The sequence below is a fragment of the Sus scrofa genome, chromosome 6, assembly GCF_054392235.1.
Source record: "Sus scrofa isolate SSC_HxYL_T2T_F1_AM1 chromosome 6, Sscrofa_HxYL_maternal_Yorkshire_Landrace_v2.0, whole genome shotgun sequence".
NCBI classification, from domain to species: Eukaryota; Metazoa; Chordata; class Mammalia; order Artiodactyla; family Suidae; genus Sus; species Sus scrofa.
Genome location: NC_139388.1, coordinates 8,621,259 through 8,644,306, shown reverse-complemented (window position 1 = coordinate 8,644,306; position 23,048 = coordinate 8,621,259). Strand labels below are relative to the sequence as shown.

Genomic DNA, 23,048 nt, shown 5'->3' with positions numbered 1-23,048 from the left:
CCAGGAAATGGCAATCCGTGCCTCCTAAGTACAAATGGCACTTTGCCTCTCTGAGCCTCAGCTTGCTTCCCTGCAAAGTGGGGCTCATCAAAATCCCCAACCCAGGTGGATGAGGAAACCCAATGCGATGAGCCTGCGCAAGCCCACGGTTCCTGTGGGGCACCCAGGGCGGCTTTCTTTACGGAGACTCACACCCACAGAGGTAAGAGGACACACTCACAAGACAGAATCATTCACTGCACAGCAGGTGCTGGGGCTGAATCAGCAAGTCAGTGTTCCGGTGGTCTGCCTACTGTGAAGCCCCCCCTATGCCCGTCTCCTTCTGCTCTGGGGGTTCATCTGGAGGGGATGAAAGGTAGCATGAGCAGCCATGCTGAGTAGAGGGTCCCGAAGAAATCACTAGGTGTCCTCCAAGCATCGTTGCCCACCAGCCAGGAGACCAAGGAAAGAAACATCTCATGCCCTGCCATTTGTCCCCTCTGGGTGCCTCTGTTGACGGCTGCGGTTAATGGGGTGAGGTAGCAAAGGGTCCCCCCAGGTGGTACCTCTGACGCTTCCTGAAGGGCTCCCTGAGCTCCGCGGGGACCCTGACCTTCACCTTCACCACCGCACATCATTCGGATGCTCACAGTCGGCAGGCACCGTGCCAAACAAACACCCTACTCAACACGTGGGTCCCACTTCCATCTCGCTTCAACCCTATGGGGTCCGAACTACTCATGGGCCAACTGAGGCAGAGAGGGGGTAGACAGCCTGTCCAAGGTCAGAGACTTGAAGTGCAAAGCCGGGACTGGCAAAGCCACTGGTGGAGCCCATGCCCTGAACACCACGCCATCTCCTCTCCGCTCCCACGGGCGCTGGATTTCAGAGCCATGACCAGCTCATCCTGCAACCTCTCGCCCTGCATGGCCGGGACGGTCCACTTTCAGGAGGAGCCAGAGGGAAACTCGGGGACCATGGAAAGGACTGCCCCCTTATCAGACAGCATCAAGTTCCCCCTCCCCAGTGCCATGTTTGTAGTGTGTGCATGTGCAAGAGTGAGGGAGAGAGAGAGACTGGAGTTTGAACAAAGGGACACGAGAGAAAGTTGAAATCTATTAACAGCTTCAGAAGCAGGTCACCTTCAGGTGGGCAGCCAACCAGCTCGTCCACAAAGCGCCGTCATCACCTTGTGCAGCTGAGCACAGAGCAGGCACGTGTTCACCCAATCTGTTCCCAGATCTACGTTTTTAAATAAACTCTCGAAGTCAGGCCTTTTATGCCCTCCTTCCCCCGAGTGCCTCCCCTTCATGTGCTCACAGGTGCGGGGCAGCAGGTACCCACCTCCATCCTCCCGGCCTCTGCAGGCAGCTGGGCTTTAATTTACCGCTGCCCCCGCTCCCGAAAGGTACAGGGCACCTCGCAGAGGGCTGCCTCATTTGGCTTTCCCACTGCTGCCTAGGTTAACTGCTATTCCTCACATTCTGCAGATTAGGCAACTAGCTCAGAGCTGCTGCATAACTTGCCCCACAGCACAGAGCTATGGAAGAGGCAATGTGGAGTTTTGAACCTTGATCTAGCCAAATTCAAAGCCCGCAACCCTGACCCTCTGCAAACACAGGAAGACCCAAGAAGATGCAACTACCCCTTCTCCTCTGGAGATACCATGACCTCAAAGAACCACCTACGCCCTCAGCACAGGAACCCAAGTAGTTAAACAACTGTGATTTTTCTCTGGAAAGAAAGAATCCTGCTACCCGGGCTCTTCAATTACTCTGTGCAATTAAGTCCTGAGTGCTTGTTTGAACAATTAACCAAAATAATTATAAATGTATCTCTGTTACTACAATTGCATATTAACAAAGGCTCAGGGCCAATTAATCATTACTCCGTCAATATCTAATTTGCATAAACCTATTCTCTTTAAAGACGCCATGTTTGGGGTGACAGGGCTCCCTCATCGATTATGGAAATGTCCCCATCAAACTTCCCCGAGGCCGTCAAAAGGAATAAAAGGGGTTGTCTGCTGCGGCTGCTCAGCACCCCGGCCCAGCTTCCCAGGGACAGGCAAGGATGGAGAACAAAAGGGAAGAGAGACAATGGCCGCGGCTTCTCCACTGGGAGAGGGGGTGGCAGGCTCAGGTTGCAGGGTGATGGGCAGAGGGGGTCGGGTGGCAGAGGACGGGGGAAACCAGCATCTGAGCTCCCTTTGGAGCCATCCAAACTCGGTCATTCATTCGTTCATCCATTCAATAAATGCATCAACAAATATTCACCCTCTACTGCGTCACAGGTGCGGGGGATTGAGGAGTGACCGAGACTCTCCCTGGCCCTCACCAAGGCAGGGGGACAACTAACTAACTAAATGTCGGAGGTGAGTTGAGAAAGAGGGACGGACTTGGTTGGACAGGATGCTGATTAAGGCTCAACACCTATAATACAAGGAGAAGACGCAGGATTGGGCAGAGGGAGGAAGTGGGCTGTGATGCAGGCCCCCTGAGGCCTCAGTCCACCTGTGTCACCCAGGGGACTAACCTGTCGGAGCTGCCCTGAAGCAGGGTGAAAAGGTGATCTCTGCCTCCCCAACTGGCTCAGTCACTAGACGGGGACAGACCCTGCCAACATGGCTCTCTCCCTGAAGAAGCCTGCCCTGGGCCGTCTACACCTCCTGCCACCGCGCCTCAAGCCCTTCCTGGAAGGGGAAGGGACGGTGCATCTCCCTGTCCACCAAACGGGCAAACTGCTCCCGAGGATGATAAAACACTGAGGAGGGGGGAGAAAGGGCGCCATGGTGACACAGTGGAGGGGCCCCTAAAGCTAGTCCGAGGGGCAGGGGAGTCAGGATCGGCTGCTTGGAGGGGTGACATGGAAGCTGAGATCTGGAAAGTTAGCCAGACCCTAACAGACTAAGAGGACTGGGAAATGATGTTCCAGGCAGAGGAAGAGCTGAAGCCTGGTGGTGGGGGGCTGGGGGGGGCACAGGGTGTTTAAGGAGGGAGAAAACACGACCGGGCTGCAGACACAGGCGTGGGCGATAATTCAGCATGGGGCTGGGGACCATTTCGAGTCCCTCTCACCCTCTGTGGTTAGGCTTCTGCTCAAACAGGCTTGTCCACTTCTCTGGAGGAAGGTGAGGTGGCATCGCCATGGAGATGTCCAAGTGGCAGGTCCCTGACACGCCAAGCAACCCATTCTGGACAGAGAGCAGGTCACGCTCTCGGGGTGATTACATACCACTGTAAGCGGGCAACACATGAAAAACCCCACTGAAAACACATAGAGACATGTGCCTGTATATTTATATATCTGTTTCTCTAATAGAAAAAGCTATAGAACGCCAAACGACAAAATTCAACTGAGTGCCCTCACTTGTAGAGACTGGAGAACGGTGGGGAGCACTTTTTTACATTTTAAGACTTTTTCACTTGTTCAAACATTTTTGTAAAAACTTTGGTAAACTAAGAACTTACATTTTTCACTCTTTCAAAAATACACCATTCAATTTTATTTCTTTTTCTCTGGCCGCCCTGAGACGTACAGAGTTCCCAGGCCAGGGATCAGATCCGAGACGCAGTTGTGACCTACGCCACAGGTGTGGCAACACTGAATCCTTAACCCACAGTGACAAGCCAGGGATGGAACCTGAATCCCAGCTCTCCAGAGGTGCCCCCAATCCCACCACACCATGGCAGGAACACCTGAAGTTTGTTTATGACTGTCTTTGTTTGCTATGTATCCATGGCCATGTCAGGGGCCAAAGGTTTCATTCAACAAGTGGTCTCTCGGTTCTCCTGGGTGCCCTGGGTGTTAGAAAGAGATGGGAGAGATGAAACTCCGATCACAAAGAGTTTGAGAGCCTTACTGTAGGGACAGAATATTACAGGCTTAGAAAGCAAATTACTGATACTAGCTAAAATAATTACACTTGAAAAGGAGCTATGGATAAAAGACGTGACCGATGCAGAAAAAGCACGTGACCTCAGACACTTAGAACATTTGTCATCACCCAGTGTGGACAGGTAAATGCTCCAGGGTGGCCGCATGGGGACAGCAGCTTCTATCCCTTGGAAGAGAGCTGCTCCCATAGCAAAGGCCTCACCTTAAACAGTCTCGACACCTCAAACACAGGATAAAAATAGAAGCCCCCGAAGGATTAAGTGAAAATAAAATGAAAGGTGAGAGCCCCAGAGGCAACCCTGAATTTGCCGGAGAGGCAGAGTGAAGGGCAATCTGATGGACCCCAAGGTCAAGAGCAGGAAGCTTTACTGCAGGCAAGAGCATAGGAAGCAGGCAGCTTGACCCAGCCCCAGGGTGGACAGGAGGGCATGAGAATCAGATGACAATAATGATGACAACAAGGATCAGGCTTCACTCAGGGCTCACAGATGCTTCAAGAAACACTTAGTCTTGCAAAACAACAAACCTGCTGGCTCAGGAGGGGGGAATGTTTCCCACAAAACACTCTTCCCGATCCAACACCCACAAGACCTGCAGGGATTCCTTACAGCAGGTGCACAAAGACTGTCTTCAAAGAGGCTGGCTCCAGACAAACAGTTCGGGATGAGCATGAAGGGAGGCCTGCTGTATGCACAGCATCACTGCAGTTCCCTCAATTAGAACACTGCTTCCTTCTGGACGCCTGGGTAAGGAGATATGCAAGAATTCCTGTGGTGGAAGAGCTCATCGTCTCATTGGCAGAGACCCTTGTACCTGTTTTTTTATGTGAAAAAGCTGGGGATTGATTCCAAGACCCCACCGCCCGACTGGCAGACCTACTGAATGTGAATCTCTGGGGGGAGGAGCCCGTGAATCCTTTGAAAGATAAATTTCTCCAGGTGGTGCTGCTGACTGGCATCTCCCTGTTAACATTTTTCTAGCAGCAGAATACCTTTAAGAATTAAACTTCATAGAAGGCAACTGTTTCTTAGTAGCACACTTTTCTGCCAGCGTTTATCAAGGGAAACATATTTGCAACCACAATACCCAGTGCAATATGTATTTTAAAACAATGTGCAAATAAAGAATTGAGTGACCTCGGATATAAAATCATTAGAATGTCAGAATGACGTGTGGACATTTAAAGAGCTAGCTGAGAGGTCAGCAAAAGGGACCCAGGTCCCAGATGAGGCCAGTGCTAAGAAGCGTACTGAAGCCTCACTGCAGACAAGCCCTCTGATGGATAACATTTACGTCATTTGGTGGCTCGTGTCCTGAACCAAAATTTTAGGCATTTTATATTCTAACTTGTTACAGATATAGGTGTTTCACTGAGTCTCAGTTTTGATTTAAGAAACTTTAAAGTTTTGCAGTTGATGTGTAATGCCAAATAATTTTCTAACCAGGCCTCTGGTTAACATTTTCAAGCAGTGTCTGAGGTTTGAGTATGGATTATCACTGTTACGCGGGATATGGTTATAATTCAAATGCAGTGTGATGCCTGCTACCATTAGGAGCTACAATGACACAGGAAGTGGGCACATCGGGCACCATAAAGCATGGGACAATGGCACCAGGCACCCACAATCAGGGAGGGGGGATGTTGAGGCTGGGAAAGAGGAAAGACAAACTTTCAGGAGTGTTACGGTCAAACCAGTGAATTAAGAGACAAAATTACCCATCACACCTGAGTGGATTGAGATTTTAGAAGAGGGCAGAACTGCTCAAAGGCTAGTTTTCAGCCAGCAGCATCGTACCACACCTGGGAGCTTTAGAAATGCAAATTCCCAGGCCCACCTACACCTACTGACTCACAACTGTTGAAAGTGGGGGCCCAGATCTGTGTTTATTCAGATCTCCAGGTGATTCTTATAAGCTGACTAGTTACCCTGGGTCGGGGTACTAGTCACAAATTTACATTCTGAGAAGATAAAGGAATGGACCAATGAGGGATAGTGAATAAATTGAGAAATTCCTAACAGAGAACTATTAAGAACAATTAGATGATACATACATATGAAGAAAGACACTTTCGATGAGTTTTGTTTTGTTTTTTTTTTTGTCTTATTTTTGCCATTTCTGGGGCCGCTCCTGTGGCATATGGAGGATCCCAGGATAGGAGTCCAATCGGAGCTGTAGCCACCTGCCTACGCCAGAGTCACAGCAACGTGGGATCTGTGACCTACACCACGGCTCACGGCAACGCCGGATCCTTAACCCACTGAGCAAGGCCAAGGATCGAACCTGCAACTTCACGGTTCCTAGTCAGATTCACTAACCACTGAGCCACGACAGGAACTCCGGATGAGTTTTTTTGATTGTCATCTTTTTTATGATATTTTTTAAGTATAAAAGCAAAATGCCAGGTAAAGAGGGTAATACTCTATTAAAAATACACAGACATGTGCCTGTGATTTAGAAACAAGAGAGTATAAAATGCTATCGAAGATCTCACCCTCCGAGTGCGGAGAGACGGCAGGGAAGCTGGAGATCACCACTGACATCTTTTTTCTTTTTTTTTTACGAGCATTCTTTTATAACTTAGAAAATGAAATCTTACGATTACACGAGTACGTGAAAATGCTCCCGCAGAATTCCAGGGCCCCTCGTACACCGTCCGTGTGCACAGTGGGCTGAGGACCCCCCAGAACAGAGCACACCGACCTCGGAACCAAGGATCCGCCTTCTGCAGTTTAGTTCTGTGCCTGCTTCCTGGCTGCTTCCCCTCCTGACTCATCCCTCACCACCACCCAGGACTTCGTTTCTTAGCTGTTTTTTGTCCTTATTATTCCTGGGTTTGGGGTGATGGTCACCAAACTAAGCTCATTTATTCACGCAATGCCTCTGTTCTCATTAAAAGGAGAGTTTCTATTAGACCTTTCAGGATACCAAAATTGACCCCAAGGCACCCCTCCTGGGGTCCACAGAACAGAAGGATATCTAGGGTCCCATTCAGCTGGCCATACACCCGCTCTCAAGGCTATGATTTTTCTTAGAACTTTCCAGGAGGACTATGGCCACTGCCAACAGGGAAGATGGACCACTGCCAGGCTCCATGCTCTGTGCCCACTGGGGCATGACCAATGGGACAAAGGCTCACAGAGGCGCTTGTCTGTCCCCAAAGCACCAGTGTCAGGGGGCTGGGGCATGGGGCGGGAGAAGCTTTTGAGTGCCAGCAGCATTCCCCGCTCAAAAGAGCCAACTATGCTGATTCAAAAAAAAAAAAAAAAAAACATTTTCAAAAACGCCTGTGGGTAAATTTGAGCTGCCCACAGCTCCCCAGGGGCATCTCGAACTTGCTGTCGAGCCATTTCTGTGGATTTCAGTCAAATTCTAATTTTAGTGTTCATTAAACACGGGTAATTCCCTAGCCGGTCCCTGCCTCACCTCGTACAGAGTACGTCGGCAATATAGGTCACTGAGGCTTCGAAAACAGTCCCACATCAAAGAGAAACCTTTGCATCATGAGTCTTAACTTTATAAATAATGATGAACTTGAAAAGTTTTCCAAAGCCGAGGGGCGGGTGTGAAGAGAGCGGCTGTCCTCCTTGTGAATATCTGCACTGAGTGTGGCCTGTTAGCAGGTGACAGTTCTCAAGGATTTGCGTTCTAGGAAGCGGTTTGGGATGGAGACGTGCCCGCACCTATCGCTCCATTTAGATGGATATTTATTTAGACTGATAAAGCAGGGGCAGACCTGGAGGGTGAAACATCGACAAAACACCCCCCCCCCCATCATGGGTATGACATGTCTAAAGAAAACAGATTGCTTAAAACATTTTTTCTAAGGTTTTGGTTTGGGTTGGTTTGGGGGTTTCTGTCTGTTTTTGTTTCTTCTGTGCCCAGACCCACAGCATGCTGAAGTTATGAGACCAGGGATTGAATGCCTGGCACAGCAGCAACCTGAGACACAGCAGTGACGATGCTGCATCCTTAACCCACTGAGCCACCAGGGAACTCCCAAAATGTTTTATGTCTGCCCATTGTCATAAGCTAAAGGTCAAATTCCTTATCAAAAGAGTTCCCATTGTGGTGCAGCAGAAACGAATCCAAGTAGGAATCATGAGGTTGCGGGTTTGATCCCTGCGCCCTTGCTCAGTGGTGGGTCAAGGATCTGGCGATGCTGTGAGCTGTGGTGTAGGTTGCAGACGCAGCTCAGATTCTGCATTGCTATGGCTGTAGGCCAGCAGTGACAGCTCCAACACGACCCCTAGCCTGGGAACCTCCATATGCCTCGGGTTCGGCCCTAAAAAGAAAAAAAAAAAAAAAAAGATGAAAACTACAAGATACCACTACCTATTAGAAGGACTAAGATTAATATGGGCGATCACACCAAGTCTTTGAAAGAATATGAAAAGTCTCACTTTTTTTGTGGCCCTAAAAAGCAAAAAAAAAAATCCTTATCACAGCTGTATCAGTTAATATCTTTCAGCTGAAAATAACATCCCCAAAGTTGCTTAGATCCTAAGGCTATTTTCTTTACAAAATATCCCATAGGAGTTGGCTCTAATCCTCAGGCTCACAGCCTCATTATCACAAGGTGGCTGCTGCAGTGCCAAATATCGCTCACTCACACGAGAGCATCTATTTGGTTGACAAGTTCTTAATCCTATGATCAAGTGTCCCATTAGGCATCACTCAGAAATGTTTTCTCCTTGTGCATACCTTTACAAATGCTATTCCTGATGCCTAAACCATCCCTCCCATCATCCTCTGCACAGGTAACTCCCATCCACCCCAGGACCCAGTACGGGCATCAGCTTCTAACAGGTAACCCTGGGTAAGCTGCCTGTCTCTCCCACTTTGCTACTGTCAAAGCACTTCTCCATCCTGGATACAACTGCTCATTTATCTGTTTTCCCCCAGGAGACTGTGAGCTCAATGAAGCAGGAACTGTGGCTGGTTTGTTTCTGGTTTCTGTGTGCTTTGCACAGGGCCTGGCTTGTCTTTATGTGTTAACTGAGTGAACAAGCAACAGAAGGAAATTGCTCGAGTGCCATCTTGAACTCAGAAAATCCAACTGCTCTCTGTACAGGGCATACATAGAGTCAACGCAAGGGATGTGCCTTTACCAAGAGAGGCCAGTCCCGCAGCACCTCGTTCCAGTTCCCTAGTCCAGAGCACTAGCAAAAGACCGCAAGGGATCAGCACATCCCTTAAGCCCCACCGAAAAATGATGGGACTTCAAAGCAGATGGTGAAAGAACTTGGGCATTTTTGCCCTCAATTCTGCGACTGCGGTGGGTCTGGGTAGCAATCCAGGGTGTACACAGCAGGAAGTCTAAGCGTTTTCCCCGCTGGCATCCCTGTCAGTTTCCAAGAAAGGGCCTGGTCGTGCCACTGGCAAAGGACACCTCCATGGGTGGCAGCCCAGGGTGCTGGGGCTCTTCCCTGGGGGTGTCTGGCCTGGGGCCTGGTGGCTCCTGGAACGTGGTGGTGGTGGGGGGTGATTCCTGCTCCTCTCTCCTGGCCTCGTGAAGCTGCCAAGGCCAAGACCATACAAGCAGACAGAACCCAACCCTCTGCAAGAGCACAGGGCTGGTAGAGGAGTGGCCAGAAGACACTGGCACGTGAGAAACGTGGCTTCTGACCCGGAGCAGAGGTGGGCAGGCAAGAAGACATCACAGAACAACCAAAACTCTCATTCCTAAGGAGGCTGAATTAGAACAAAACCAAAGGGTCTGGGTTTGAATCCCAGCTCTGTCACTAACTAGCCCTGAGGCCTTGAGAAATTCATTAACCTCTCTGTGCCTCAGTTTTTTCATCATTTAAACTGAGATAACAATAGTCTCTACCATGCAGGATTATTATGAAAATCAAATGAATTAACATCTTTAAGCATTTAAAAGAAAGCCTGAAATTAACACAACATTGTAAATCAACTATACTGCCAAAAAAAAAAAAAAAAAGCCTGGCCCATGGTACATGCCATAAAAATAAACCAAAACTAATGACGTGAGATGACACTGGGGGGAGATTAAGGAGCTGGTTCACCCAGCCTTTGGGCACCGTGCTCTGTCCATACTGCACAGAGCCAAGGGGAAAGTCAGAAGGCCCTACCAGTTGACTAGGTTATTTAAACCTGGCAAGGGATGCTAAAATAAACACCAAGCATGCCCAGGCAGTATCTCATCTTTGCTACCTTTTCCCATTACTGGAAGGTGTCTGTTCCCTAACACCTTTCAAAACAAATTAGACCAGATTTTTTTATGTGAGCTACATAGAGAAGTGTTTGCTATTTGAATTTTGCAACCACTGGCAGAGTAGAAGGGAATCTGAGTTCTGGTGTAAAAGATTCACAGGACGGAGCCCGTGACCTCAACCAAACCTGAGACCCAGCCCCGGGGAGGCTCCAGAGATGGAAGGTGTGCAGACCTCACCTGGGAAACCTGCAGATTCTGGAGAGAAGACCGTCTCCCAGGTGAGATGTGCGGAAAAGGCGAGAGAATATGGCCTTCCCCTCAAGGTAGGAAAACTAAACAACCACCATCCTGATCTTTGGATCAGCACCTGGTACTGATCGGGAAAACACACGGCTTCGTCCAGGTATCTCAATATTCCCCAGCCCCTTGCACCCTCCCAGTCCTGGACTTAAAACTGTTTAAGGGCTGCTTGCCTCCTTTGATTATTTTTATTGACGTCTGGCACTTACGGCTCAGAGCCGGGCGAAGTGAGGGGCCGACGCTGACTTGCTTCCCTCTCTCTGTTGAGAGGACCCAGATCCCAACCCAGAGCACCTGAGACAGGCCCACACGTGCTTTGTGGGAAAGCACAGAGGCTGGTATTGAGAAGCGCGAAGGGAGCGTGGGAGGTGGGGGAAGGGCACTTGCCCAGTCACATCTGTTACCATCCCCCACGGGGACCTGAGGGGGCCCCAGCTGCTACCTGTGCTCCCTCTGCCCAACCCTACACTCCGAACTCCCAAGGCTTCGCCCATGCTGTTCCCACTACCCAGGATAGTCTTTTCCCTTCTCTCCCGAGGTAGCCCGGTGGTCATTCTTATGACTCTGCGCCAGCTGCACCCTGACCCTTTGTGAACTCGCACTCTCCACTCCTGGAGTACCCTCAGCCTGCCTCTAGTTGAATCCACAGAAAAGGCTTCTCACTGTCCACGCCACTGCTCCAGCTCTGAGGTCTCTGCCCGCCCAGCCTCGCACAGTTCCCTGCATGAAAAATGAGTCAACAACTGCTAACTGCTTAAAGCACTCGTGGAAGGTGCAAAGCTGTTACCATGACCACATATCCCTTCCCTGTGGCTGTCCTAACAAATGACGACAAACTGAAAGACTTCAAGGAAAAGGTACCATGTTACGATTCTGGAGGTCGGAAGCGGGAAACCGGTCCGAGGGGCTGAGACCAAGACGGCGGCAGCGCTGGGCCCCTTGGGAGATTCCAGGGGAGACCTGCTGTCGGCCCGTCTCAGGTTCTAGAGGCCGCCTGCACTCCGCGGCTCAGGGCCCTCGCATCCGGGTCCCAAGCAGCAGCACAGCGCCTGCACATCTCCCCCTCTCTCGCCGTCCTCGCCCTCTGGTTCCCGGGCTGGCTCCACTCCCACTCAACACGCACACCTGCCTCCCTCATCGCGGCTCCTCCTCCGCCTCCGCCTCCGCCTCCCCCTTAAGAGGTCCCTCGGGCGGCGATGGGGCCCACGCAGGTGACCCAGGATTATCTCCCATCCGAGATCCCGGTTCACAGATTTACGTCCCTTTGCCACATAAAATAAAACAGCGCTTATATTTTATATGGACATCTTTGGGGGTCATTATCTGCCTGCCACACGATGGGACAGAAGTCAGAGGGGCCTTGGAGCCAGTTCCGATTCTGTTACTTCCTCCTGTGGGAGCTTCCTCAACCTCTTTTGAGCAGAATTCCTTATCCACGGAAACTCCCGGGACTCCCCTGGGCCAGAAAAGGATTTGTGTTTAAGGAGAAAGCACTTTAAACATCGAAACACAAAATAAGGGCCAAGCTCTTTTACATGGCCTTGCATCAGATAAGGAGTGTGTGCACACGCACTCACACACACACACCACACATTATTTAGAACACCACAAAAAAAACTACATCACAAAATTAAGAGATATGGTCAAAGCTACATTCAAAGGCAAAGTCCCAGGGGAATTTTTTTTTAATAACATTTTTATGTTTAAGGATTTCCTTGAGACCAGGTGCTATCATATTTGACCTTCAAAGCAACCCTATATGACAATACCCACCTTACACGTGGGAAATGACGGTCTCAGAGATGTTAGACAGCCATGTGGTAGCCAAAGCCAATTGAATTTCAATCCGGGCTCCAAAGTGCCAGCCTCTGTACTTGTATCCCATCCTGGTCAACAGAGCTCTTTGAGGGCAGCATCTAGTTATGGCGATTTGCTTCTCATCTGTTGTAGCCAAAGGCAACACTCTCCTGGCTTATGATTTCTGGCTTCTGGGTTGGAGGCTTCATCCACAAGGACCAACACCCGTATCTTTTTCGGAGTAACGCCCTCAGGCTGCAGGAATCCAATATGGCCAGGGCTTGGTGAGCTGGTGGTCCCTGGAAAACTGACGCCCCCCTACTAATAGCCCCTGAGCACTGACTGACAGGTGTGGAGTATAAATATCCCAGATTCCTCGCACTGCGGATGGCATAATTTGGAACACGTGTTTCATACCATGTCCTAGCATTTTCATTGGGGATTTAGTTTCAGTTGCTCACTGTGAGTCAGCTACTTAATAGCTCATTGCTTACTCGCTGTCATCTCTTAACTGTACAGGCACTGGATCCTTGCTTAGGATCTGCTTCTCAGTGGGAAACTCACATCAGACATATGGATAAGATAATCTAGAGAGATACAATGGTTCCTGACATTTGTAAGGAAAAACAAGACAACCTCACAACCGCAGTGTAAAGAAGATGGTATTAAAAACAGCGAACAAGAAAATTCACGTAGGAAAAAAAAAAATGTGGAGAACAAGCTTGGTGTGCTTTTCACAGAAGAGTAAGTAAAAGAGCAAACAGAAGTTGAGAGGGAAGGTAATAAGTAAGAAAAATGGCAAAGCTCCAATGCCAACAGACGGATAATGGATGTCACAGGAAACCAACACGGAGGAAACCAAAGTAAAATGCAAGGCTGCAGAGAAGCCGAATAACTTATCCTGTAAGTGAAAAGGCAGGTGAGACCAACAGAAAGGAAGCAACACCTACACGAAAGCTGTTTTATTGGTGTTGGTTTATCTTGTCTTTTAAAGTTAAGGACAGAAGACCCTTAGGAGAATTCGGGGAGAAAAGTGGTTATCGAGAAAGGAGAAAAAATCACGCAGCGTCCCAACAGTTTATGTTGGAAGAAACCTGGATTACGCCCAACCTGAGTGCCTCGCAGGAGGGAAGAGATGGGCAACCCGAGAATATTATATCCAGCCAAAGAGAGGCATCCGAAAGTAATTAAATGATCTCTGTAGATAAGTTAATGACGTAACATAAATTTTAACATTTATTTATGATCTTAGAGAAGAAAATTACTAAAATGCTAGGAAAGTATTAAGCTACAAATCCCACATTTTTCATTCGGCCTTGATTAAAATCAGATTCAAAATAGGTCACAAAGAACCTTGAGAGATTATGAAATTTTGATTACTGTACAAACCTGTGAGAATATGATGTTCTCTGCAAATCATTTTACCCTAAATATAGAGAAAGATAAAAGCTGGATAAAAATCGGATGCCTTAAATACACTGAGAACATAAATATTAGCCAGCATGACATAAAAGTCCATTTTTCTTGGAAGTATGTCTTTATCATTAAAAAAAAAATGATTTCTGGCCGTTGTTTATTTGAAGCTCTGAGGTAAGACGCTACTTCAGTTTTTTTTTTTTTTGCTATGTCAAGTTAAACTTGAGACAATGAATTTTTTACAATGGGGAATTTTCACTGACTGTTTGTATTTTTGTTGTAGGGAACTGAACGTTACCCACAAACAGAACAATCATGATTACACTGAGGTTGTTATTGTTCTAATTACCTTAACCAGTATAAAAACAGCCCATGTTATCATGGAGTTGTGAAACACATCAACAGAAAATACCTTTTTCCTACCTTGTACCTATTATGGTACAAGGAAAAATAAATGGGGCTATATCAGAAACATTTTAAGACAGCATTACTCTTGACTCATCAGTATGCAGAATAACGAGAGATAAATCATAAAGTCACTGGTGGTGAATTTTGAAAACCTGCATACTATTATAAGGTACAAATAAAATTTAAATAACATTGAAAGATATAATACACATAAAGTAACAGTCATTTGCAGAATAAAAGAAGTTCCAGATTCTGAACCACCTCCCTTTCTAAGAAAGAAGTATATGTTACTATATAACAAACAACCCCAACACATAGTGGTTCAAAATAACCACTGTGTGTTATTGCTGACAACTCCAGGGGATGACTGGATGGTTCTGTTGATCTGGGCTGGCTGAGCCAATCTGGGCCTGACTTGCTCATACATCTGTGATTAGCTGGTAGGGTCTGGTGGTCAAGTACCACCTCACTTACCAGTTTGGCCATTGGCTTTTGTCTGCTAAGCCAATAGGCTGGTAACACTATTCTGACTCACTCATCATCCAGCCAGCCAGCCCAGGCTTGGTCATATGGCACTGGCAGGATTCCAAGAGAGCAGGAGCACACAGAACCTCACAGTGAAGTCTGTCACTTCAACCTCATTCTTGTGGCAAACTAGTCTTAGAGGGAGCATGGATTCAAGACTCCATCGCTGGAGGACTTGCAAAGTCAGACTGCAAATGGAACAGTCACAAGGAAGGGTGGAGAACTTGGGACTTTTTGACTGGCTTGTATAACCAATCTACCATAGTTGGGAAGAGAATAATGGTACCATCTTTGTGATATTAATATAAACATTATACTAATGATATGGAATTATATTCCCTACCCAGTCTAAATTAAGAAAGGCATGCTACAAAACACTGCAGTCTCATTCTGTAAAGTGAAAATACATAAAGACCATAAGCAAGTAAGAAAAAGATCAATATTCATTTTAAAATTGGGCAAGTGACATGATGAGGCCTTTCATAAAAGAAGAAATGTAATTGCTTAACCTGAAAAATGTCTAACTTTATTAGTAACTAAATGACTTGCAATCGAGACATACATATGCACATAAATATACACACACACATGCATGCAACACATACATGTATTTTCTTTACACACTTGACCTTTTACAAAAACGTATACACATTTATGAATATATTCCAAACACACTGAAAGGATACGATTTTACCTCCCACATTTGCAGAGATGTTCTTAAAATGGTAATTCCTGATGTTTCAGGAGTAAAGTTATTCCTATACACCACCAACAGGAATGTGAAGTGAAATGTTTTCTAGAAGCCAAGTGGTCAACAGCTATCAGAAGTTTCAGGGGGTGTGGGGTTGGTAGATGCGAACTGCTGCATTTGAAGTGGGTGAGACAGCACGGAGAGCTCTGTCTGGCCACTTGTGATGGAGCGTGATGGAGGCTAATGTGAGAAAAAGAGTGTGTGTGTGTGTGTATACACATACTCACATATGTATGACTGGTTTGCTTTGCTGTACAGCAGAAACTGACACAATACTGTAAATCAACTATAACAAAAAACAATGTCTCCATTTTTACATTTTATTATAGAAAAAACACGGTGTCTCCCACCAAGACCACGACATGAGACCAGCAGAGGCACTGGTCCTCCCTGCCTCCAGGACAATCACCTCCACCGATAACACTGCTGGGCTTGGGCACTGCCCTGACAGATGGTGAAGCTGCCACTATTCACAGTTACCCACCCTGGCAGAACCTCTGCCAACCTAGCTAGTAGAGAGGCAGTGACCACATGGTGAAGGTGATGGTGGTGGTGACACAGGTGGTGATGGTGGTGACAGTGGTGATGTCGGTAGTGATGATGGTGGTGGTGATGATAATGATGATGATGATGGTGGTGATGATGATGGTGGTGATGATGAGGGTGATGGTGGTGATGGCGATGGTGGTGGTGATGGTGATGATGAGGGTGATGGTGGTGATGGCGATGGTGGTGGTGATGATGAGGGTGATGGTGGTGATGGCGATGGTGGTGGTGATGGTGATGATGAGGGTGATGGTGGTGATGGTGGTGATGGCGATGGTGGTGGTGATGGTGATGATGAGGGTGATGGTGGTGATGGTGGTGGTGGTGGTGATGGTGGTGGTGATGGTGATGATGAGGGTGATGGTGGTGATGGTGGTGGTGGTGGTGATGGCGATGGTGGTGGTGATGGTGATGATGAGGGTGATGGTGGTGATGGTGGTGATGGCGATGGTGGTAGTGGTGATGGTGATGATGAGGGTGATTCTGGTGGTGATGTGGTGATGGTGGTGGTGGTGGTGGTGATGGTGGTAATGAGGGTGATTCTGGTGGTGATGGTGGTGGTGGTGGTGAGTGACACTGGTGGTGATGGTGGTGACAGTGGTGATGTCGGTAGTGATGGTGGTGGTGGTGGTGGTGGTGGTGGTGGTGGTGAGTGACGGTTGGAGTCCCAGGGCAGAATGCTGCGGAGTCCCACTGCTCTTACTTAGAGTCCAGGGGTTTTACAAGCATAGACAATTTTCAGATTGGTATCTGACTTTGGTGATTTCCAGGGTACTTAAATGGTAGTTTTTGTTGATTTTTTTCCACCTTCCGTGTTGCTTTTAGGGAACTGATGTGCCAGTCTCCTTATTCACTTGTAGCTGGCAGGCTAACCCTCCTTAATCTCTTGCTTGTCTTTTAACTGAGCTGTGCGCTCTGTTGTCATAGAATGACTTCACATTTTGAGCAGACGTGCATGTCATCATTTCTATTTTGGCATCTATATTTGTTGGCTTATTTAGGGAGGCTTTCTCTATCCTGACATCATTAACAAATTCCCTTATATTTTCCTCTAATATTTTTATAGCTCTGTGACTTATATGTAAAGGCTCTTAATTCATGTGAGATTGCTTTCTGCAAGAAAGGTGCCCGTTTATAATTCCACCAGAAAAATATTAGAATTTTTAAAAACCATATCTTAGCTAGTGTTAAAATTTGTATATATCCTCTCACCATTAAAGCTGATTGTTTCTTAATTGGTTGTGTATCTTGTTTTCTGAGTTCATGTTATTCTCTAAATATTTCCTACGAAGTCTTCATACGGTGAAGATACCGAGCCTTCATTTATCACATTTGCTGCAAATATTTCACTAATATGCTGTTTGGCTGTTAATTAAATAACTTACTTTTTTATAATAGAAAATAGAAAATCATGTTAAAAATATGGGATGCTTCACAAAATTGCAGGTCATCTTTGCACAGAGGCCATGCTAGCTGTATTGTTCCCATTTTAGCATATGTGCTGAAGTGAGCTCCAAAATCATGTTAGAAAAGGGATAAAAAAATCTATGGGTTCATTTATACCTCATGATATTGACACTTTTCCTGGTCGGTGTATGTATATACACATATTTACCCCAGAAGGTCACCTCTCATATAGTATTTTTTATATTATTATACCCTGAATTTCTCAATGGTTCCTTCATCCTCAATATAATTTTAATACTGAGAAGTATACTATTATCTAGGAGTTCCTGCCATGGCTCAGTGGAAGTGAAGCTGACTAGCATCCATGAGGATGCAGGCTTGATCCCTGGCCTTGCCTAGTGGGTTAAGGATCCGGCAGTGCTGTGAGCTGTGATATAGGTTGGCTGTGGCTGTGGTGCAGGCTGACAGCTATAGCTCCGATTCAGCCCCTAGCCTGGGAACCTCCATATGCGGTTGGTGCGGCCCTAAAAAGACAAAAAGAAAGAAAAGTATTCTATTATCTGGATAGACTGAAATGTATTTAATTTACTTCCTTTGGTTGGTCATTCAGGTTCTTTGCCAGGTTCTACTCTTACATATAACAACACTCTAAAGAACAAAACTGGCTACACTGTTGTGCATTTATTTCCTAGTAGGCTTTGTCAAAGGGCACACCAATTTCTGAAACTTTTTTTTATTACAGTTGATTTATAGTGTGAGACTGTGCACACACACATCCACACCCACACGCACACCCACACACACACACACACACACACACACACACACACACAGTAAGGACGGGAGAGAAGACAAACATGGTATGTCTCTTCAATAGAACACCATCCAACAATAAAAGGAAATGAAGTCCTAAGTAAACTCAAAACGGATTAAAGACCTAAACATAAGTCTGGATACCATAAAATTACTAGAGGAAAACACAGGCAGAACACTCTTTGACATAAATCATAGCAATATTTTTTTGGATCTGTCTCCTAGAGTAATAGAAACAAAAGCGAAAACAAACAAATGGGACCTAACTAAACCTAAAAGCTTTTGCACAGAAAAGGAAACCATAAACAAAACAAAAAGACAGCCTACAAAATGGGAAAAAAATATTTGCAAATGATGTGTGCAAGGAAGGTTTAGTTTCCAAAATATACAAACAGCTTATACAGCTCAACAACAACAACAATCAACAAATGGGCAGAAGGCTTAAATGGGCATTTCTCCAAAGAAGACGTACAGATGACTAATAGGCACATGAAAAGATGCTCAACATCACTAATTATTAGGGAAAGGCAAATCAAAACTACGAGACACCACCTTACACTGGTCAGAATGGCCATTATCAAAAAAGTCTACCATTAAACGTTGGAAAGGGTGTGGAGAAAAGGGAAGCCTTTTATGCTGTTAGTAGCAATGTACTTTGGTGCGGCCTCTGTGGAAAACTGTCCTCGGGAGGCGTCTTAAAAAACAAAATGTAGAGTTGCCATTTGATCCTGCAATCCCCTCCTGGGCATACATCCAGAAAAGATGAAAACTCTTGAAAACTCTAACCGTAAAAGCTACATGCACCCCAATGCTCACAGCAGCACTATTTACAAAAGCCAAGACATGGAAGCCACCTAAATGTCCAATGACAGATGAATGAATACGAGGAGATATGGCACATATATTCATACACACATATAATATTACTCAGCCACACAAAACAATGAAATAATGCCATTTGCAGCAACATTGCTGGACCTAGAAATTATCAAAGTAGAGCCAGTCAGACAAAGACAAGTATCACATGATATCACTGACGTGTGGAGTCTTAAAAAGTGATACAAATGAATTCATTTACATAGAAAACATAGAAAACAAACTGACGGTTTCGAAAGAGAAAAGGGGAGCATAACTTGGGAATTCGGAATTAACTGATACACCCTACTATATACAACATAAACGACAAGGATCTAACATATAGCACAGGGAACTATAGCAGTATCTTATAATAACTTATAATAGAAAAAAAATGTAAAAAAAAGAATATATACACACGAAACTGATAGCTCTAACGGCCTGAACCTAGCCCCAAACACAGGCAGCGACTGGAACCCAGCCTCAACCCTGACTGGGACTTGAACCCACAGTTTTAAATTAGAATCACTCACCCGTGTCTGGACTCACTGAGGTTCAGGTTCATCATGCCTCCACAGAAGGAATTCAGTGAGAGACAAAGTGATGGGTGGGAAGCAGATTTATGAAGATGGGACGCCCGTGAGAGACGCAAGCGGGCAGGCAAGGAGGCTCAGCCGAGGGGAGTAGGGGTGGGAAAGGACCACCCCTTCCTCTTTCTCGGAGCAGCAGCTCCTCCTTAGTATCCACATGGTGTATTCAAATCAGCAGAAGGGTGAAGGGCAGCCCTCAAACTCTTGCCCTGGGTCTGATCTGAACACAGACCTCATCCCATCCCCCACCCAACAACCTGAGGCAATTCTCACACTTTTCACTTCTCAAGGAAGCCTGCCTTGTTCTGATGGCTTTCTTGAACTTAGAGTGGTCTCCCAGCATCCCCCTAGTTTCCCTCATTGTCTATGGTCCTTTACTGGGACTTCGACACACATATGGATATATACACATCCCACACACACACACACACACACACACACACAAATATAGCTGAATCACTTGGCTGTACACCTGAAACATTACAAATCAACTACACTTCAATTAAAAATAATAAATTAAAAAAAGAAATGAAGTCCCGACATATGCTACAGCATGAATGAACCTAAAAACCATGATACCATGTGAAAGAGGCCAGATGGAAAAGTCGACCTACTGTATGATTCTATTGCTATGAAATGTCTAGAAAAGGACAACGTATTGGGACAGAAAGCAGACGGATGGTTGTCTAGGGCTAGGGGATGGGAACCTGGATTAACTGGACACAGAAATCTCTGGGGTGTTGGGAAAGGTCTAAAAGTGGGTTGTGGAATTTGGGGTTAATAGATGCAAACTACTGTCTATGGAATGGATGAGTGATGAGACCCTGCTCTATAGCACTGGGAACTCTATCTAGTCACTTACGATGGAGCAGGATGTGAGAAAAAGAATATATATAGTACGTGCGACTGGGTCACCTTGCTGTATAGAGTAGAAAATTGACAGAACACTGTACACCAGCTATGACGGAAAAAACAGAAATCATTTTAAAAATTAATTAATTAATTAAAGGGGATTGAGGTACAGTGAGCAACTCCAGAAATTTATGAAAAATCCTTGAATTGTACCCTTCCGATGACAGTATTTGTTAGTATGCAAATTATGCCTCAACATAGCCCGTTTAAAAAAGAGATGGGGAGACAATATTTGTAGCATCTCCGACAAAAAAAAAAGATTACTATCGAAACAGACAGGTCAACAACTCAAAAGAAGACCCAACCAAAAGCAGAAAAACAGGGAGTTAGTTCCCAGAAGAACTTCTGAGAACCCCACAGGAAGAGATGTTCTATTCACACGGACATCAGAGAAATTCAAGTCAAAACAAGGAGATCTCTGGACCTCTCTTCACCCTCTCCACACTCCTGTAAGAGAACACGGTTGTTCCCATTTTGCAGATAGAAACAGAAGCTCGGAGAGATTCAACAACTTGTCTAAATTCATCCCTTTGGTGAGAGAGTGAAGGAAGACGTGCTGGCCTTAACTTCGGCAGTCCTGCCTCTCCAGTCTTAGTTACTGTTGTGCTCAGTCATATATACATGCGTGTGTGTGTAGTTACAATGTTGAGACGTGACAGATTGCGATGGGCGGGGCGGGCTCGCTCAGTTCCGTAATGGACTCTGCTGAGCATGTGTATTATTCCTATTAACATCTAATGGTCCATCGGGGTCCATTATGGATTTTTTGTTTTTCTCTTGGTGGGTGGATATTGAGAGTTCATTACTGCCAATTTATCACCAGAGCCTTGGTCTAGCTAGCATGCCTGTGGTTTGTGGTAGAAGCTCAAGTTGGCGAATGCCCTGTTAGGAGCAATTTGGGGGGACTCCTCTCAACCCACACCTTCAGCTGCAGACCTCAAGGACCACTGACGGTCACGGCAGGGCAGCCGGCATGAAGAGACGAGCACAGCCGAGGTCCGTGCCCTTGGGAGCCACAAGGACTCAGGTGTGGCCCCAGCCACACAAGTCATTCACCTGGAGCCACTGAGCAGGTCACGTCACCCCTCTCCTGCCTCCGTCTCCCCTCTTGTATAACTGACCCCTCCAATCGTACTGAACTTGGGAGGAACCAGAAGAGAGGCTGGCTGTGAAAAGGCTTCGGGAAAATGTAACACAGACACAGGCTTCTCTAGGGACAGACTCTACCTTAACTTCAACCCACGTGGAAAAACTCTAGCCTTGGGCGTCATGGGCTTGAGTAAGCCACGTTAATCTGGGCCTTGAAAAAGAGATTCACCCCAAAGGCCCCTTTGAGCAAAAACACTGTATTCAAAATAAAAGGCAGAGGACTTCTTCCCAGGATTTTGTTCCCAGATCCTCCCACCGGGGACGGAAAAGCGTGGGAGGGAAGGGAGAGCTGGAATCTTTGGGATTCAGAAGAAGTAATCAACCTACTGCCTTCCCAAACCCCAGGCTGCAGGTGAGAATGAAGCCCAAGATGGGGTCCTGAGTCAGAATCACCTGGGCATCAGCTTGGCTTAGTATGAAAAAGCTCCCCCAGGTAATTCTGATGTGTCCTAAAGTGTAAGGACCTCTCTTAGGACAAAGGAACTCAGATGTGTGTGTCAGACTCACCTGGAAAGCTACTAAAGCACAGCAGCCAGGGGTCCTTGAAACAGACCTACACCAGAAACAGCTGCCAGCCTGCACCAGAGCCACAGCAACGCATGGGATCCTTAACCCACTGAGCGAGGCCAGGGATGGAAGCTGTGTCCTCATGGATGCTAGCCAGATTCATTTCCGCTGAAACACGATGGGACTTCCAACTTTCAAAATGCAGCTTCCCCGGACCCATTCCTGGAGATTGGCAGCCCCTTTGTTTGTGAAGGGTCCCAGGGTTGTACATGCTTAAGCATCATTGCCCTAGGAATTTTTTTTAAAAGTGAGTAAGAGAAAGGCAGGAAGGACTCCTGGGGGAAGAGAAGGCAGGGCAGAGGCTCGGTTCACAGCATGGCCTGGTCAGATCTCCAGCTTACAGGCCAGACGCCATCACCCCCACCCTGGGTCAGAGCCCCTCGCCCCTGCTCTTAGCCTCTGCCGATTCTCTCGTCCTTCTCTTTCAGAGATCTTTCCCCAGCAGGTAACTGCATTATGACTTGGGTGTGTTGGCTTGTATGTCATCTCATCTGCTAGACGTTAAACTCCATGATCACTGAGGTCTTATCCGTTTCTCCATCGCAAGGTGGGCAGCACTTAGAACAGTGCTTGGCAGGTAGTAGGACTGGATAAATTCGTTGCCTGATGAATTAATTGGGTCGCTGCATCTATTTGGGTGTGAAGGGCTCAGATACTACTGCCTCCAAATCGTTGTCGAGCTCAGGCTTCGAATTGTTTGCCACCCTAAAGATTTTTTTTCTATAATTTTCCATTTCTCTGATGCTAGAGTTCCATTAGAATAAATCCTTTGTGTGTCTGGACATGCTTCTCATGCTTGATCTTAGGTGAGTCCCCTGTGGAATTCCACCTTCCGATATGGCACTTGGGGTGGAGTCCAAGTCTAAATTTGACTGGTGAATTCTGCACTTACTTGAGGCAAGCCCAAGAAAAGAACACGCATCCCCCGTGTCAATAAAGTTCATTCTCCAGATCA

The 23,048-nt window shown here is 46.6% G+C and overlaps 1 protein-coding gene and 1 pseudogene across 19 annotated transcripts in view; both read right to left on the bottom strand.

The window, feature by feature from the left end:
* The window catches only part of LOC106510465 (uncharacterized), an 806,226-nt gene that overhangs the window by 644,077 nt on the left and 139,101 nt on the right, over positions 1–23,048 (bottom strand). The window contains exon 1 of one of the 19 annotated variants that reach the window (XM_084959504.1): positions 12,131–12,454. The exons of the other annotated variants lie outside the window; for them this stretch is intronic. The gene's annotated coding sequence lies outside the window, so the exon portion shown is untranslated. Of the gene's footprint in view, positions 1–12,130; positions 12,455–23,048 lie in introns of those variants that run through there. 19 annotated transcript variants of the gene reach the window in all.
* LOC146402184 (U6 spliceosomal RNA) lies at positions 17,217–17,314 on the bottom strand (annotated as a pseudogene).